Source organism: Cervus elaphus, chromosome 21 (genome assembly GCF_910594005.1).
Source record: "Cervus elaphus chromosome 21, mCerEla1.1, whole genome shotgun sequence".
Taxonomy (NCBI): Eukaryota; Metazoa; Chordata; class Mammalia; order Artiodactyla; family Cervidae; genus Cervus; species Cervus elaphus.
The window spans coordinates 54346236-54362286 of record NC_057835.1 but is presented as its reverse complement, the minus strand read 5'-3'; positions in this window follow the sequence as shown (position 1 = coordinate 54362286).

Genomic DNA, 16051 nt, shown 5'->3' with positions numbered 1-16051 from the left:
GATCTATTGCACTGAGTAGATTAAAAAAAAAAATTAATGTTAGCTTGGGCTAGGAAGTTAGCAACGGAATGTGAGAAGAATGAATGAACCCAAGAAATATTTAGTAGGTGAAATGAACATAACATTATCATACATAGGTCTATGGGAAATGAAGGTGAAAGAATTGTTAGGAATAACAACCACATTAATGATATGAATGATGTAATAGCTAGGATGCAAACCATCGAGATAGATGCCACATAATTTGGAAACCATCTGGTTTGACATTCTAAGTTTTAGGTGAATACAATAGTTCAAAGTTTTAAAACAGGTTTCATGGTAAGCAAAAGGATATTCCTTCAGAAACATTAATAATGTAAACAAAAATTTGCCTAAATTCACTATATATATAACCACATATTCATTAACTAGAAACTTCAACCACTATACACATATTTGTTTACAACTCATTTTTAATGGGCATTTAGTTCTCATGTTATGAAACTAATACTTATATATGCCATTTAAGTATTTTAATATTTAAATATTAGTTTGGGATTTATGAAGATATGTACATAGCTTCCTGAAGAAGAGAATGGCAATCCACTCTAGCATTCTTGCCTGGAGAATTTCATGGACAGAGGAGCCTGGTGAGCTACAGTCCATGGGGTCCCAAAGAGCTGGACATGACTGAGTGACTAACACACACACACACACACACACACACACACACACACACACACACACACACACAGTTTATTAAAACTCTTAAACTATAATAAATGTAGTAATAAAAAATATGTATAGTAAGAAAAAATGATTCCCTATCTTTTAACAAAACATTTCAGTTGATAACATTATTGAAACATCCTACAGCTGAATTAAAGCTAAAGCTAAAGGAAGAAATAAAATTAAAGCTAAATTAATTAAAATCTAAAGCTAAATCAATTAAAGCTAAAGGAAGAAATAAAAGAGCTACATTTTTTCCTGAGGTTAAATTTAGTTGTAACTCATATTAGCATTTAGTCCAAAGAAGAGTACATCTGAGAGACAGAAAAACAGTTTCTGACATCCAGGAGCTGGCCTAGTACATTCAGCCAGGATTTGGTGTAGCCACAAGCTAGCCTGGCTTCACAGCTAGAGCTGGTACTCTATTAAACATGGAGAATTTCACAGACCATCAATATTAAATTGTCCATAATGGATGAAGACAAATCTAAGATCACACCTTAATAATGTCTAAAGAAGACAAAGCATGAACATTATCTAAGTGACAAAGATAACCAAACACCCTCCTTTTCTGACCAATACAAGTAATTGTTAATCTTCACAAGTTACAGCTAAACTAGAGTCTAGTGTTTCTTCCTCCCTAAAATTAAGTAAAATACTTAATCATAGAATTACTTCTGCTTCCAATCTAGAGAAAAACCTCACTTCAGTAAATTTGCCAAAATCATCTAACACAAGCAAAAATCCTCTAACACTCTTACTGATACACACCCTGGAAAACCACAGCGAACATTCTTGTTCTCCTTCACTGGGACAAGTAATAAACTAAATTTGTTCAAAAATATGTGTGTCTTCTGCTGAAGGATGTTGACTCTAACATTTAAAATCAAATAAATGCAAATGCTTGTGTCATATCAGATGAGCAAAACATAATATTAAAGCATATTTCAATACAAAAAAAAATAATTACTAAATAAGTTTATTTCACTAAGATGTTGGTTAGTTACTGACCCACCTTCCAGAATTGATACATAAATTGCTGAAATCAAGGAAGGTATGTGGAGAGCACTGAGGAAGTACTCATTGCAGAGCCACTGACACCTCATTGTTATGTGATTTCTAAAAAAGTCTCTCTTAAAGTTGATATCCCATGTATGCCTGATGAATAATACATCAGTTCCATCTAGTGTCCCAAACTGCCTACCAATTTGTAATTTTCTCTCATTAAAACCTTTGTATCTATTCTAAATTCGACTAAGAAATTCCTTTCAAATAGCCTAGTTATAAAAAAAACCAAACATTTGAATTCTTATGCAATTATCATTAATACTAATAATGTCATATGGATCTTAGTTCATTTTATGTTTTACACAAAATACTTTCAAGAAAGATTGCTACACATTCTTACCAATAAATATTCATTTTTCTTCTCACTTCATCACAGCCTCCCTCAACGGAATAAGCTACAAAACCAATAAGATTTGACTTTGGAAGGGTTCACACAATTTATTTGAAGGTCAGAACTTTTATCACATAAATGCATTAATACATTAGCTGTAATTAATGTGGATAAGAAGGATTATAAGAGCATAAACTTGTTTTGCCTGGAAGATTTTGAAAGCTATATGGGAAAGTGATAAAGAGGATAAAGTAATGGAAAAAGAATATAAAAAGTAATGTATTTCTGTGTAATTTCTCTTATGTAGGTTTCTCTGCCCATAAAATATACTTAGGACAAAAATACTATTTTTTATTTTCTTCTGAAAGGTAAGTTGGTTCATATTTGCAGATATTTTATTATATATCACAGTTAGTAATACTTTGACTATACTAATTATTTTTCCTCGTTTAGTCACTTTTGTAAATTACAATAGGGCAGTAGAATTCTTTTTTCTGTGACTAAAACTAATACTGGCAAAGCACCAGGATTTGTACATAAATCTTTGAGCTGTATTATTCCTTGTCTAGAGCCTCAGGTATTAAATAAGAGAAATCAATCACAATAAAGAAATAATGTTATTAAAATATTTTGTTACTTAACCTCTAGACAAATTATAACCCTAAAATTATGTTCCAAGGAATGCTAGCCATCTGTGTAATGCTAAGTTAATAAGTGTCCCATGGTTAAATGTTTTTGGAAATATCTCACTTATATTCTCATCTTCAGTATTCAAGACGTACATTAGCATGTCAAATGTTCAGAGAATTTCTAGGGGAAACATATTCTATTCAAGGTTTTCTAAGCTATTTTTGGCTATAGGGCTTTTGTTTTCAAAAAAATATCTGTTGAGCATTTGGATGCTCACTGGTATCATGTGATGCTGACTGGTATCATGGTATTATGTTCCACTGGTATCATGGAACATAATAGGGGACATAGCCTAGGTGTTTGTCGGTATGCTTAATATAATCTGATGAAATATAGAGCATTTATCTAATACTGAGTATTGAAAAGTTGTCATATTCAAAGCTGTGGGAAAATACTTAGTGTTATTCATTACTGGTGGAAGCATAAAATGTCATAAACCTATTCTGCAGTCCTATCAAAATTTCAAGTGCATCACATCTTTTGATTCAGCAATTCCAGTTAGATAACCCATAGAATTCTAGGCAGTATGTTCATTTTTTTATTGCAGTACTATTTTTGATAACTTAAGACTGGAATGCCAATATAAATGTCCATGGGTATGCTCTATTTATGTATATAAATTGTTTATGTACTATAATATATGTAATACAATAGAATGAGAAAACTTAAAGAATCTTAATAAGATTTTCAAAATTTATTAAATTTTTAAAAATGAGGTACAGAAAATTTGCATTGCATTCTGCCATTCAGTTAAAAATAAGAGATGGATTATTGCCTGAAACTATTTTGTCAGGGTAAACAACAAACTAATAGTACTGAGATTCATGAGACTTACAATATGGATGAGGACAGGGGTTAAAGAGGGACTTTTGCTTTCAGTCATTTTATTCTTTCTAATATTTGAAACATATAAATCCATTAAAAATGGAAAACAAAAAGTTACAATTAACCCTGCTCTAATGTGACACATCTGTTACTGAAAATTATGCTGCAGGACAAAATCATGCCTTAAAAAGCCACAACAGTCGTGAGGCAAAAGAGCAATAGGGGGATACAAAAAATTTCTTAGTAGAACATAAAACAAAGATAGAAATTTAACAAAAGTGATAGTAGAGTTATACACATATTAAGTAGTTTAAAATGCACGTGTATTATAATAAATAAAGCAGTATACCTTAAACAATACTGAAAGTATGTTTTGGGACGTGTATGCCAGAAGGATTGTAGTTTGTGTGTTATTGTGTGGTAGAGGAGGGAGAATTATATGAAATCTTACAAAGAGTTGTAACATCAGATGTATATGGGAGGGTCCCATGACACAAGGTGACCTGAGGCAGGGTGTTCGTATGTGTGTGTGGTTATTCCCATGCAGTTCATTTCAGGTGGCTGAAGTTAACTATGTTCAGGCTCATCTGTGACTGGGGCAAGTCCAACCATAAGCAAATGTGCCACTTTGCTACACTCAAATTATTTACTGATAGATCAGTCACCTGGAACAGATTTGCATTTGCAAATCAAGTATTAGAAGAAAAACTATGAACTCTTCCTAATAATTTGGCCATTTAAATTTTTTACATGTTAAACTTACTTCATGAATCAATTTGTTGATTTTCAAAGCAATTGAGTTAAAATTAACTTTTCCACACTTTTTATAGACTATCTAAGTTTAATCACCATTCTCTAAATGCTATTATACATCTTTGTAAGCTGCATAATGTCAATCATCTCCTTAGAGTTAGGAGTGAAATTGTAATTTTAAACAATAAGGTATTGCTGGAGTCTGTTACTGTAGGGGTGGAGAGACACAGAACTGCCAAAATGTCCTCTAAGTAAAGAAACCACTTATCAAACTACTGGGTAAATAATATGGTTTCTGTTTCTTTACCATGCTAAGGAAATTTTAAAGTGTCACTTAATGATGTTGCTTTGCACTTAGTTACATGGCACTATTCAAAATTAAAGTACTTTAAATTCATCTTAGTAACAGAAATGAAATGTAAGAGAAAAAAAAAAATAAGTTGGATAGCATAATTGCTTTAAGGAAAAAGCAATTCATTAACTCCATAGGCTCAAAGCAATGATCATTAAAAAAAAAAAAACCAAAAACTTCTGGTCAGGTATGTTTTAAACTTTTCAACATTTCTTAAAATGTCCTGTAAAGTAAAACTTTTATTGTTACAATTATTTGGAGAGGTATTTATTTCATAAAATATAGAGAATAAACATAAAATTATTAGCTCAGGTTCTTTTCATTACTTTGAGTTCTCAGTTGCTCAGTCTCATCGGATTCTTTGCAACCCCACAGACTGTACTCATCAGGCTCTTTCGTCCATGGAATTTTCCAGGAAGAATACTGGAGTGGTTGCCACTTCCTATTCAATGGGATCTTCCCAACCCAGGGACTGAAACTGTGTCTCTTGTGTCTCCTGCATTGGCAGGCCGATTCTTTACCACGAGAGCCACCTGGGAAGCCCCCTCATTACTTTAGTTACATTTTTTTAAGAGAAAGTTTACCTTTCATAGGAAAAAAAAAAGTTACATCTGTCCAATATTCTTATTCTGGGCATTTTTGATGCAATTCAAACAGTTTAAAAAAAAGTGAAATTACATAGATATTTGATAGAAGTCATCTATCATTCAATGGGTTTATTAATTTTTCTAACTTCCTTAACTCAAACAATTTGGTGTGTGTGACATTATCCCTTTAGTTCTTGTTTTCTTTTCATATTGACACAGTTGATGTGAGTCTCCTTAGCACACGCTCTTCAACTCTCACTTCTAGGTCTGTATACTCTTCTAAGAGAAGTTTACCATCAAAATAAAAATCTACTTTTTTAACTCTCAAACTTTTTTTTTTTTCATTTAAAACTACTATTTTTGAATCAGAGTTTTTGGCAGAGGAGTAGGTGGACGTGGAGTACTTCTCTCTCCATTGATCTGTGGCAGCCGAAATGGAATAAGGATCAGACAGTCCTTGCTGCAGCCATATATACCCTGGACAGGGATGCAGATCCCCTGGAAGGCCCAGTGGCTGGGAGCTGGGGTTTAGGGATTGTGAAGCAATCCCAGGGCTAGGGCTGCTATTGACTGCGGAGAGACGGATCAAGGGGATGTGAGGGAGGAGATTGTGGTGGGAAATGCCTGTGGAAGAAAGCCAGGCAGCCATGGAAGCAAGGGGAAACTGCTGAGTCATGCATAGGGGATGGAGCCATCACCATAGCCTCTCTCCCTCCACACACCAGCACTGGCAGCTGAACAATAGTTAGGCTGGCCCATCAAACATTTGACACCCTGAACTACAGATAGGACCCCAGCCAGGGGGTTCTCTCTATGTGCCTGACATGCAGAACAACAGAGAAGGACCCCAGGAGCCCTCTGAGTGCCTGAGTGGGTGGACCTACAGAGAAAGACTGGCCAAAGGCCTTCTGATCATCAGCTACAAGAGGCTCCGAAAAAGACTCTGATAGAGCCAGAACTCCTGTGGCAGAGTCAGTCCATGTCCCTGCACACTTGGTGCCTCTAGGATGCCTGAAAGCAAAGCAGCTGCGCCACCTTCACGTTCAACTCTCATTGGGGCAGAGCAGCCACAGGCAAAAAAAGTCTTGTGTTTATGCACACAGGGTCACTTTGGCTGTGTCTGACTCTTTGCAACCCTGTAGACTTTGGCCTGCCATGCTCCTCTGTCAGGGAGGAGGGTTCTCAATGCAAGAATACTGTAGTATATTGACCAAAACTGGTTTCCATATCTTTCTAGAGCACTATATTTCCTGCTGCCCTAGCCTCAAACTCCCCTGAGTACCTGGAGCTGCCAGAACCCCTGTGACCCAAGCAGCTTCACCACTTCCACACCTGGCCCTCACAAGGGCAAACCCAAGTCCTCCAGGACAGCCACAGGAGCAAACCCCAGGGGACGACTCACATGCAGAGGTGAAAATAAAACCACAATTGAAACCCAAGGGCAGTGTGACTAAGTAAGAAGACCCAAAACCTTCCCACCAGCTGTACAAACAGATTAAATCCACATGGTCAACTAGGCAGACTCTGTGCCTATGGAATTTATAAAAGGCCATTGAAAGCTTCCACAAAACAAAATGCACTAGTTCTGATAGCTGTTGATATTGGAGGCAAGAACACAGAGGAGTAGGACCAGATTAGAGTCTGAGCTGCCCCCAAACAGGTTCAGGGATCAGCACAGTGTTGGAGGGATCCTAGGGAGGTGAGGCGGACTCTGACTCCCAGGGGAGGGGAAGGACTTTGACTGCAGTGACTCAAGAAAATCACTTATTATTCTTATGTTTTGACTTGTTTTGTAGATGCTTTTGTATATTTTTTCCTATTTTTTTTCTGTTTTCCACTTCTGTTGTAGTTGTCGATTTTATTGGCACTATGAAATCTAGTTACGCTTTTGAGCTTTTTTCACCTTTTCTTCTTCAATCATATGTTCCATAGTTGTTATAAACCTCTGCCTCTACATTTGGCTTTTGCAGTTCTGGGGAGTTTTCCTTTTTTAAAAATTTCCCTCTATTTTTAATTTTTTAAGCCTATTATTTTTATTTTTCTACATTTATTCCTTTATTTCTTTTCTTTATTGTTCTTTTCCCCTTCCAGTTAATCTTTAATGTATATAAATCTTCTTTACCTGCCTCTATTTAACTTTGCATATCTGTTCTTTCTTTCTTTTCTTCCTTTCCTTTCCTCTCAATATATTTGCTAGTTTTGTTTTCATTGCTTTATTCCCCACTTGCCACTTTGCTTTTGTTTTCCACTTTGTGATTTAGTTAGTTTTGTTCTTAACTGGTAAATATAATTTTCAATTTCCTTTGTTCGCTGGGTCAATCTATTGTACTTTATTTTTGTTTTGATTTTGCTCATGGATATATATGTGTGTATATTCCATTTATTTTAATTATTACTTGCCTGATTATGTAACTGCCATTTTCTGGGTTTCATCTTTGGATTCTCATTTTTGGACATTTGTTTAAATCTCACTTAATGCCATAACAAACAACTTTTGGAATCGTTGCTCCAGACCAGGGATCAAGCCCCGAGCCTTCGGAGTGTGAGCACTGACTCCAAAAGACTAGAATAACGGAGAACTAACCGTAAACTGAACTGAACTGAACTGAACTGAAGTTGCTCAGCCGTGTCTGAATCTTTGTGACCCTATAGACTGTAGCCTGCCAGGCTCCTCCCTCCATGGGATTCTCCAGGCAAGAATACTGGAGTGGGTTGCCATTTCCTTCTCCAGGGGATCTTCCTGACTCAGGGATCAAACCCGGGTCTCCTGCATTGCAGGCAGACGCTTTAATCTCTGAGCCACCAGGGAAGCCCCTAGGGAGTATCAACTAGTGAGAACTCACACAAAGGAAGCCAATTGAATATAAGACCTGGCATCATCCAACCACCAGTAGTACCCTGTACAGGATGCTTCATATAAACAACAAACAAAACAAAAATACAAATCCAATCATCAGCAGACAGGATTACCACCTTACTCAGCTTTGCCCATCAGAGCAAAAACAAACAAACAACAACAAAAAAACTCAGCACAAATCTCACCCTATAAGAAGCTTACACAAACCACTGGACCAACCTTAGGATGGTGAAAACCAAAAGGAGAAAGAATTCAACCTGAAGCCTGGGAAAAGGAGACCTCAAATACATAAGTTAAAAAAAATACATTGAAAAGGCAGTGAAATACTACACAAATGAAGGGAAAAAGTAGAACCACAGAAGTCCAAATAAATGAAGAGGAAATAGGCAAACTACCTGAAAAAGAACTCAAAATATTGATAGTAAAGATGATCAAAACCCTGGAAAACATAAAGGAGAAAATGCAAGAATCAATTAAAAAGACCTAGATGAATTAAAGAATAAACACAGAGAGACAAACAAAACAATTGCTGAAATTAAAAATACTCTAGAAGGAATCAATAGCTGAATAACTGAAGCAGAAGAATGACTCAGTGAGCTGGAAGATAAAATGTTGGAAATAACTTCTGAAGAGCAGAATAAAGTAAAAAGAAAGACAAGAACTGAGGGTGGTCTCAGAGACCCCTGGGACAATAAAATGCACCAACATTCAAACTATAGGGGTTCCAGAAGAAGAAGACAAAAAGAAAGGGTATGAGAAAACTTTTGAAGAGATTATAGTTGAACATTTCCCCAACATGGAAAAGGAAATAGTCGATCAAGTTCAAGAGGCACAAAGAGTCGTACACAGAATGGACCCAAGGAGAAACACGCCAAGACACATACTAATCAAACTAACAAAGAATAAACACAAAGAATAGTAAAAGCAGCAAGGGAAAAGCAACCACTTAACAGCTGATCTTTTAGCAGAAACTCTGCAGGCCAGAGGGAATGGCAGGATATATTTAAAGTACTGAAAGGGAAAAATCTGCAACCAAGATTACTGTACCAGCAAGGACTGCATTCAAAATTGATGGAGAAATAAAAAGGTTTTCAGAAAAGCAAAAGTTAAGAGAATTCAGTACCACCAAACTAGCTTTACAACAAATGTTAAAGGGACTTATACAGTTAAGAAATACAACAGAAGAAAAAGGATCTACAAAATCAATCCCAAACAATTAAGAAAATGACAATAGGAACATATATATCAATAATTACTTTAAATGTAAGTGGATTAAATGATCCACCCAAAAGACCCAGACTGACTGAAGGATACAAAAAGAAGACCCATATATATGCTGTCTACAAAAAAACCCACTTCAGACCTCAAGACACATATAGGCTGAAAGTGAGAGGATGGAAAAATATACTCCATGCAAATGGGAAGCAAAAGAAAGCTGGAGTAGCAATTCTCATATCAGACAAAATAGACCTTAAAATAAGGAAGACTGCAAGAAATAAAGAAGAATACTACATAATGATCAAGGGATCAATTCAAGAGGAAGACACAACAATTGTAAATATCTATGCACCCAACATAGGAGCACCTCAATACATAAGACAAACAGTAACAGATATAAAAGGAGAAACTGACAGTAACACAATAATAGTAGGAGACTTTAATACCCCACTCACAACAATGGACAGATCATTAAAACAGAAAATTAATAAGGAAACACAAGTCTTAAATGATACATTAGATGGATCTCACTGATATCTTCAGGGCATTCCATCCAAATGCAGAAGAATACACCTTCTTCTCAAGTGCACACGAATCATTCTCCAGGACAGACCATATCTTGGGTCACAAAACAAGTCTCAGTAAATTTAAGAAAAATGAAATTGTATCCAGCATCTTTTCCAAACACAACACTATTGAGACTAGATATCAATTACAAGAAAAAAAAAACACAAAAACTGTTAAGAAACACAAACACATGGAGATTAAAGAACATGTTTCTAAATAACCAACAGGTTACTGAAGAAATCAAAAGGGAAATAAAAAAATTTCTAGAAGTAAATGACAATGAAAACATGACAACTCAAAACCCATGGGATGCAGTAAAAACACTTCTAAGAGGGAATTTTATAGCAATACAATTCTACCTCATGAAACAAGAAAAACATTGAAGAGACAACCTAACTTTACACCTAAAACAACTGGAAAGAGAAGAAGAACAACAACAAAAAATTAGTAGAGGGAAAGAAATCATAAAGATTTGAGCAGAAATTAATGAAAAATAAATGAAAGAAACAATAGTAAATAAATATTAGTAAAACTAAAAGCTAGTTCTTTGAGAAGATAAACAAAATTGACAAACCTTTAGCCAGACTCATCAAGAAAAAAATCAAATTAACAAAATTAGAAACAAAAAAGGAGAGGTTACAAGAGACAATGCAGAAATACAAATGATTATGAGACTATTATGAACAACTATATGACAATAAAATGGATAACCTGCAAGAAATGAACAGATTCTTAGAAAAGTTCAATCTTCCAAGACTGAACTAGGAATAAATAGAAATTATGAACAACTGAATTACAAGCACTGAAATTGAAGCTCCCAATTTTGGAATCAAAAATCTCCCAAAAAACAAAAGTTCAGGACCAGATGTCTTCACAGGAGAATTCTACCAAACATTTAGAGAAGAGCTAATGCTTATCCTTCTAAAACTCTTTCAAAAAATTGAAGAGGAAGGAACACTTTCAAACTCATTCTACGAGGCCACCATCACTCTGATACCAAAACCAGGCAAAGGCAACACACACACACACACAAACTACAGGCCAATATAACTAACGAACATAGATGCAAAAATCCTCAACAAAATTTTAGCAAACAGAATTCAGCAACACATCAAAAAGCTAATACACCATAATCATGTTGGGTTTATTCTAGGAATGCAAGGGTTCTTCAATGTATGCAAATCAATCAATGTGATACACCATATTAACAAATTGAAAGATAAAAACCATATGATCAGCTCAACAGATGGAGAAAAAGCCTTCAACAAAATTCAACATCCATCTCTGATTAAAGCTCTTCAAAAAATGGGCATAGAAGGAACTTACCTCAACATAGTCAAGGCCATATATGATAACCCTACAGCAAACATTATTCTCAATGGTGAAAAATTAAAGCATCCCCCCTAAGATCAGGAGCAAGACAAGGGTGTCCACTTTCACCACTATTATTCAACATTATTCTGGAAGCCCTAGCCACAGCAATCAGAGAAGAAAAAGAAAAGGAATCCAAATCAGAAAAGCAGAAGTAAAGCTCTCACTCTTTGTAGATGACATGATACTGTACATAGGAAACCGTAAAGATAGTCTCAGAAAATTACTAGAGCTAATCAGTGAATTTAGCAAAGTTGCAGGATACAAAATCAATACACAGAAATCACTTGCATTTCTATATATGAACAATGAAAAATCAGAAAGAGCAATTAGGGAATCAATCCCATTCACCATTGCAACAAATTAAATATCTAGGAATAAACTTACCTAAGGAGACAAAAGAACTGTACACAGAAAGTTATAAGACACTGATGAAAGAAATCAAAGACATAAACAGATGGATAGATATCTCATGTTCCTGGGTAGGAAGAATCAATATTGTGAAAATGACTATACTACCAAATGCAATCTACACATTCCATGTGATCCGTATCAAAGTACCAAAGGCATTTTTCACAGAATTAGAAAAGAAAAAAAAATTTCACAATTCATATGTAAACAAAAAAGACCCCGAATAACCAAAACAGTCTTGAGAAAGAAGAATGGAGCTGGAGGAATCAACCTTCTTGACTTCAGATCATACTACAAAGCTACAGTCATCAAGTTAGTAGGGGTACTAGCACAAAAATAGAAATATAGACCAATGGAACAAGATAGAAAGCCCAGAAATAAACCCATGCACTTATGGGTATCTTATTTTTGACAAAGGAGTCAGGAATATACAATGGGGCAAAGACAGTCTCTTCATTAGATGGTGCTAGGAAAACTGGACAGCTATATGTAAAAGAAAGAAATTAAAACAACTCTTAACACCATACACAAAGTTAAACTCAAATTGGGTTAAAGACCTAAAGGTAAGACCAGAAATGATAAAACTCTTAGATGTAACATAGGCAGAACACTGGATGACATAAATCAAAGCAACATCCTCTATGACCCACCTCCTAGAGAAATGGAAATAAAAACAAAAGTAAACAAGTGCGACTAAATTGATTAAACTTAAAAACTTTTGCACAGCAAAGGAAACTATAAGCAAGGTGACAAGACAACCCTCAGAATGGGAAAAAATAAAAGCAAATGAAACAACTGACAAAGGGTTAATTTCCAAAATATACAAGCAGCTCATAAAACTCAATTCCAGAAACACAAACAACCCAATCAAAAGTTAGAAAAAAGACCTAAACAGACATTTCTCCAAAGAAGATGTACAGATGGCAAATAAACACATGAAAAGATGCTCAACATTGCTCATTGTTAGGAAAATGCAAATCAAAACCACAATGAGATATCACCTCACACTGGTCAGAATGGCCCTCATCAAAAAGTCTACAAGCAATAAATGCTGGAGAGGGTGTGGAGAAAACAGAATGTTCTTGCATTGTTGGTGGAAATGTAAATTGATACAGCCACTATGGAAGATGGTATGGAAATTCCTTAAAAAGCTAGGAATAAAACCAGGATATGACCCAGCAATCCCACTCCTAGGAATATACCCCGAGGAAACCAAAATTGAAAGAGACACATGTATCCCATTGTTCATTGGAGCACTATTGACAATAGCTAGAACACAGAAGCAACCTAGATGTCCACCACAGATGAATGGATAAAGATGCTGTGGTACATATACACAATGAAATATTACTCAGCCATAAAATGGAACACATTTGAGTCAATTCTGATGAGGTGAATGAACCTAGAACCTATTATACAGAGTGAAGTGAGTCAGAAAGTCAAAGATATATATCGTTTTCCAATGCACATACACAGAATCTAGAAAAATGGCACTGAATAATTTATTTACAGGGCAGCAATGGAGAAACAGACATAGACAATAGACTTATGGACACGGGGAGAGGGGAGGAGAGGGTGAGATGTATGGAAAGAGTAACATGGAAACTTACATTACCATACGTAAAGTAGATAGCCAATGGGAATTTGCTAAATGGCTCAGGAAACACAAACAGGGGCTCTGTATCAACCTAGAGTGGTGGGATGGGTCAGGAGATGCAAGAGAGGTTCAAAAGGGAGGGGATATATGTATACATTGGCTGATCCATGTTGAGGTTTGACAGAAAACAACAAAATTCTGTAAAGCTATTATCCTTCAATAAAAAATTAAAAATATTTTTATAATGTTATTAACATATATGTCTTCCCGGAAAAAAGTCAAATGAAAAGATTGCAGTCCTTCACACTCCTGATAATTGTGACTATTTGTATTTTATTTCTTTGCTTCAAAACATTTATGTTTATATTTGGAATAAACAGAAAAATGGAAAGAGAAAACAGTGGTAAGAAAGAGTGGCTTTTGTTTTAAAAAACTGAAGTCTTCATATCATTAACTCTGAACATAAGTTTTAAAAATTACTTTTAAATGCATGGTAATTTCTAATGCAATCCCAGATCAGTGAAGATTTATACTGCTTACATATTGGTAACTAGTGATGTATTTTTTATCATACACAAATAGTTTATAATGTGAAAAGCACATGTCAAGTACTTCTCTCTTGATTATTTCCTTTGGATAACCTATTGAGAAGAATTACTAGGTGAAAAATACTGATTTTGTTTACTTAATAATAGCATATCTTTAAATGTAAATTTGATTTTTGTCTTGTCTAATTTATTTGTTGAATAATTTTGAATGCTTTTTTGTCAATAAACTTCAAATGACATTTTATAAAACTTCAATAAAAGATTCCTAGGAAATCATATACTGATAAAATAAAAAGTAAACAGAAATTCATCATTGATATTGTGAATAGCTTCTGGTCATTTTGTCAAGAAATGTCCAAGTTTTCCATTATATTAAACTGACCTAAAATGGAGTCTTCAAATTAACTTCATCAAATTCTGAATATTCTGAAGACAAATATTGATGCCACATAATCCATATCACCTTTATACTCCTTAATCTTATTCAGTAGGCTAGTCAAAGATTTGCTTTTAATGCCATAGAAATCAATTTTAACAGAAAAAGAGTGAAAGCTTACAGAAATGAACATAGTTACCACATAGAATTATTATGTGGCTTCTATGTATACTTTAAAAAAATTATTAATAGCTTGACAAAACTTTAAATTACCTCAAGATAAGATCTATGTGTTTCTTATATTCATCCACTAGACATTATACTTCATACTAGAGTATTATGTGAATGTTTAATTTTAGAAAATATCTGCTGTGTTAATACACTAATTAATGACATTTTGCTATTTATACTCAGTCTTTCCTATTAGGGATTTCTTCTTAGAAATGTTTCTTGTTTATGTTGCTATTTGGTAACTAAAGTCCAACTCAAGCCCTTAATTTTCATTGCCAATAACTCAAGAGAAAGTTTTATTCCCTGTAACATCACAATGTACTTGCTGCAAATGCCAATCTTAACTAAACGATATGAAGAAAATACTTATCAAGAAGGCCTTTTGGTTTATTTTAATTCATAATGTGAAGGTGGGTCTATATTTTTCTCTATATCTATGTATATCACTTATCCTGTCAAAGCATTTGGGATTATCCCTATTTTCATAGGTATGTGAATACTTATAAGCAGGATTTGGATCTTATAAAAGGTTAAGCACAGATTTCTTTTTTTGTTTGCAATGCAACTTATAGCTATGAATTTGAATGTGTAGAATATACTTCTTTTTCAGGATTAATACAATTATTACACATGGGAACTTATTAAAAGTTGGGAATGTATCTAGCAGGTGTTCACTACCTCTATTGCTTTGTATACTAAAGAATGAAATCCAATGTTCAGTGGCTGTTCTATTCTCCAGTAATTTTAAAACCTGCTTTAAAGTACTTCAGAATATCAAGTTCATGAAAGTAATGAAAGAAAGATATTTCTCAGATTTTTACACATGTATATCTTTTGAGATCCTTATTCCCTTTCCTCCAAAGTCATCCTAAAAAAAAAAGAGAGAGAGAAGCAAATCAATATTTCTTTCAGCCAAGTTTCAAACTGCCCATTTTTGATTATTTCCTAGACTTATGAGCGTCTATAATTTTATAGAGGTGCTTTTTCCCCTTCCTTTAACAATGTCTGTTTTAACTTTATAGATATTTATAGATTAGTACTTTGACAGGAAATATATTCTCTTATTCTCTTTAAGAGACTCTCATATAGATATTTTTATTGACTGCTTTAGCTAATGTTATTGCTTTTTTTCTTTTCTCTCATATAAGTGAAAAGGACAGGTAAAATAAATCTGACCTTTGGTTTATGCCCACAATAATTTTCATTAGATTCCATTATCAAGAGATCCCGAGTGGAACCTATGGCTTTAATGTTCTTAAATATAAGGGGCACTCAAGAAGACTCTTTTTAAGTTACGTCCTTAATTGAAATCTAATAATAGAGTAGAACTGAAATGTTCTGATCAAAAAAGAAAAAAAAAAACTATGTACATCAAGCTATACATTTTAAATATCTCACAATTGCTAATTATACTTTAATAAAGCTATGAAAAGATTAAAGTTACTTCCACTAAAATTGCTGCTAACTTTTGAGGGGGTTAAAAAGATAAACAGAAAATTTTAAAAATGAGAATTAATAATAAAAAGGCTGAAAAGGATAAGACATGTAAAAGAGGAAAGGA